Source organism: Nicotiana attenuata, unplaced genomic scaffold (genome assembly GCF_001879085.1).
Source record: "Nicotiana attenuata strain UT unplaced genomic scaffold, NIATTr2, whole genome shotgun sequence".
NCBI lineage: Eukaryota > Viridiplantae > Streptophyta > Magnoliopsida > Solanales > Solanaceae > Nicotiana > Nicotiana attenuata.
This window is the reverse complement of record NW_017672891.1, coordinates 41,998-46,936: the sequence shown is the minus strand read 5'-3', so window position 1 is coordinate 46,936 and position 4,939 is coordinate 41,998.

The following is a 4,939-nucleotide window of genomic DNA, read 5'->3' as shown; positions in this document are numbered from 1 at the left end:
CATATTCCGAGACGGTCATAGCACCCTGACGCAAATGCTCAAACTCCGCGCGCCATGCATCCCTGAGGCTCTGAGGAACAAACTCTCTCAGAAACATATCTGAAAACTGGGTCCAAGTCAGTGAAGCTGCCTCGTCTGGGCTGTCTAACTCATAGGTGCGCCACCAATCATAGGCGGCTCCTCGAAGCTGAAAAGTAGTGAAAGAAACCCCGCTCGATCCAGAGATACCCATAGTACGGAGAATACGGTAACACTCATCAAGAAACCCCAAGGCATCGTCTGATGCTAATCCACTGAACACCGGAGGGTCATACTTCTTGAATCTCATCTGCTCCTGCTCGGAAGCCGCTGCCATGCCCTCGGGCTGAACTGGAGGCCCAGGCGGCGCAGGAATAATCTCTGGGACCTGCTCAACATGCGCTTGCTGCTCAAGAATGCGGGCGGTGGGAGTCTGTGCTCCTCCCCCGGCCTGGGATGTGGCTGCAGTAAGAGGAAGCAATCCTGCCTGAGCCAAAGTGGTGTACATACTCATGAACTGTTCCAAAGTCTCCTGAAGGGCTGGAGTAGTAGTAGCTGTAGGCGTGTTAGGAGCCTAGACTCCGGCTGGATCTGCTGGTGGTACCTCGGCGGCAACTCGCGCAGGTGCTCTCGCTGCACCACGTACGCGTCCTCGAACTCTACCCCGGCCCCGACCTCCGACGGCTGCAGCAGGGGGCGCGGGTGCCTGATCACCTCGGGTAGTACGTGTCCTCACCATCTGTGAGAGAGTAGAAGACAGAGGTTTAGGATTGTGAATGTCAAAATCTTGCACACAGGAGAATCAAATGAAGTGGAATTTTCCTAACGGTTACATAGCCTCTCGCAGATAAGTACAGACGTCTCCGTACCGATCCACGAGACTCTAATAAACCGGCTTGTGATTCGTGACTCCTATGAACCTAAAGCTCTGATACCAACTTGTCACGACCCCAGTTCGCCCTCCGTGAACATGTCGTGATGGCACCTAGTCCCTACGACTAGGTAAGCCTAACTATGCGGAAGATAACCATAAATTGCGAAAGAATAATTTAAAACTGATTTAGTAAAATAAACATGTATTTAAGGTGCCGCTCGGCACATACATTAACGACTCTCGAAGCTAACAACATTCCCAGAAACCAGGAATCTGACAAATTGCTAAGGGATACATAAGAGGCTCTGACTCAAGAATATCTATACAAAAGGAGAAATACTGAAAGAGCTATACTTATTACAGAAAACTGGAAAGGGACTCCTCGGTCTACGGACGTAGCAGATATACCTCGAAGTCTCTACCGATATGCCTCCTTCCAAGGCTGACAGAACTGAGCGGGAGTACCTGTATCTGCACAACAAAAATGTGCAGAAGAGTAGCATGAGCACACCACGGCGGTGCCCAGTAAGTATCAATTGCGAAGCTACAGTGTTACACCAGAACCATCAATATCAAACTTTTCCAAATGATCCGAAACCACCCCGAAACTCACCCGAGGCCCCCGGGACCTTAACCAAAAACACCAACACATCCTAAAACATCATCCAAACTTGTTCTAATTATCAAAACACCTCAAACAACACCAAAACCATCAAATTACATCGAATTCAATCCTAAGTTCTTCTAAAACTTCCGAAACACGCATTCGATTAAAAACCTAACCAAACCTCGTCCAAATGACCTGAAATTTTGTACACACATCCCAAATGACATGACGGAGCTACTGCAACTTCCAGAATTCTATTCCGACCCTTGGATCAAAATCTCACTATCGGGCCAAAAACTTCAAAAATTCAAACTTCGGCATTTCAAGCTTAAATTAGCTACGGACTTCCAAAATTTATTCCGAACGTGCTCCCAACCCCGAAATCACCTAACGGAGCTAACGAACCATCGGATTTCCATTCCGAGGCCGTCTTTACACTATTCTGACTACTGACCATTTTCCAACACTTAAGCTCTCATTTAGAGACTAAGTGTCCCAAAACTCTCCGAAACTCAACACCGAACGTCGCGGCAAACCAAAATAGCAGAAATGAACTTAGGGGAAGCAGTTAATAGGGGGTCGGGGCATAAATTCTAAAAACGACCGTTCGGGTCGTTACATCCTCCCACACTTAAACATTCGTTCGTCCTCGAACGAGCATAGAGAACATACCTGAAGTCCTCAAGTCACTGAGTGCGCATTTCCAACATACACCCGCGGGTGATCCCACGTCAACCCAATCCACTTAAGCCTGATGACACCATCTCAACTGAAATTTAACATTTCTAGCAATACCAATAGGCCTTCAAGCTAGAATTCTTACCTTCCATCCGTTTCCAAAAAGGCCCGATCCTAAATCCATATCCGGTATCAGTCTTAACCAGCTACTTCAATACAAGCCAACACACACAGGGTATAACCACACAATATGACACATTACACATAGGCACACAATAACATTCCTGATAGCAATACTTGCCTGAGATCAAATCCGTACCGGCCATAAGCCTCATATTCAATAGGAACTCTTTTCAAACCTCTACAACACTGGCGATGATACAATAACTACAAAAACCGCATAACAAAACACCCGAATAACCAAATCTCAGCCAACACCAACGGGTACACACCCCACAAGCTAAAACTCAAGAAGCATAAAACGAAAATGACTGGTTATGAGAAAGGAAACACATAAGAGAACTAACAAACAAATCAAACTAGCACAAATTCTTCTAAAACACAAATCGACAAAAACATCTAACAAGGAGGAATGAAAGCATATAAAAGGCTCACAAGGATCTTATACTGATATGACTCCCACCGCAGTACACAGCCCGGTCTCAACATATCAAACCACCTGAAATCACGAGGGTCCCGCCCTCAATACTGAATCAGAGGTAGGGCATACATCAGCCCATCTAGAGACTTACACTAGATCAATTTCGTCTACAATTTACAACACAGAGTGGCTCCCACACTGGTGGAGCATAGAAATCACAGCTTGTACCCATGAATACTTAGAAATCACATCAAACCTATCGAAACAGACAACAAGAATTTACTACTAGCCTCATAACCCTCGGCAACAGCTAGAAATAGACGATAGACACGGCTATCACTCATATAACCTCTCAACAGAATAATCACGTAAACAAAGTGCAACTCATGAAGCGCTCCCATAAATGGAACAACAAACAAGGAAAATCACCCCAATAAGCAAAACTGTGACGAACTACAGATAGTGCCCCTCTATAACCAACTGAATTCGTACTTGGATGACATTAGCTGGCGCACCGGCCTCAAGTCTACTATATGAAACACATCAACGAGCCGGGCCTCCCCCTTTTGGGCGCCCCCTACCTACCTGAATACCTCGCTGGGACATACCGGTCCGAAGTCTGGGACAATCTCTCACCATGTGGCTAGTATCTCCACACTCAAAGCACCCTCTCTGCTGGCGAGGCGGTGGGAACTGTGCGATACGGGTACTCCGAGACCCATGGACACCTGAGTCACCATGCAAAGCCTGAAGCGCGAACTGAACTGGCTGACCCGCAAAACCTCTACCATGACGCACCCTGCCTCCAAAATAAGGACCAGTATATCTCACCGGTCTACGAGGCCTCCTCGCCTCCTCAAGCTCTCCCTCCTGATCTCGTCTGCTCTTTCTTTCTCATAACCCTGCCTGCCCTCTCTCTCTCTAGCATGCATACCCTCTATCCTCCTAGCAATGTTCACCACTTGCTGATACGGAATATCCATCTCCAACTGACGGGCCATGCTGGACCTGATGCTAGGAATAAGCCCCTAAATGAACCGGCGAACCATTTCGCGAACAGTAGAAACCAAAGCTGAGGCATGTCTAGCCAAACTAGTGTAACGGACAGCATACTCCGAGACAGTCATAGCACCCTGACGCAAATGCTCAAACTCCGTGCGCCATGCTTCCCTGAGGCTCTAAGGAACAAACTCTCTCAGAAACATATCTGAAAATTGGGTCCAAGTCAGTGAAGCTGCCTCGTCTGGGCTGTCTAACTCATAGGTGCGCCACCAATCATAGGCGGCTCCTCGAAGCTGAAAAGTAGTGAAAGAAACCCCGCTCGATCCAGAGATACCCATAGTACGGAGAATACGGTAACACTCATCAAGAAACCCCAAGGCATCGTCTGATGCTAATCCACTGAACACCGGAGGGTCATACTTCTTGAACCTCTCTAGTCTCATCTGCTCCTGTTCGGAAGCCGCTGCCATGCCCTCGGGCTGAATTGGTGTCGCAGGCGGCGCAGGAATAATCTCTGGGACCTGCTCAACATGCGCTTGCTGCTCAGGAGTGCGGGCGGTGGGAGTCTGTGCTCCTTCCCCGGCCTGGGATGTGGCTGCAGCAAGAGGAAGCAATCGTGCCTGAGCCAAAGTGGTGTACATACTCATGAACTGTGCCAAAGTCTCTTGAAGGGCTGGAGTAGTAGTAGCTGTAGGCGTGTCAGGATCCTGGACTCCGGCTGGATCTGCTGGTGGTACTTCGGCTGCAGCTCGCGCAGGTGCTCTCGCTGCACCACATACGCATCCTCGAACACTACCCCGGCCCCGACCTCCGACGGCTGCAGCAGGGGGTGCGGGTGCCTGATCACCTCGGGTAGTACGTGTCCTCACCATCTGTGAGAGAGTAGAAGACATAGGTTTAGGATTGTGAATGTCAAAATCTTGCACGACAGGAGAATCAAATGATGTGGAATTTTCCAAACGGTTACATAGCCTCTCGCAGATAAGTACAGACGTCTCCGTACCGATCCACGAGACTCTAATAAACCGGCTTGTGATTCGTGATGCCTATGAAGCTAGAGCTCTGATACCAACTTGTCACGACCCCAGTTCGCCCTCCGTGAACATGTCGTGATGGCACCTAGTCCCTACGACTAGGTAAGCCTAACAATGCGGAAGAT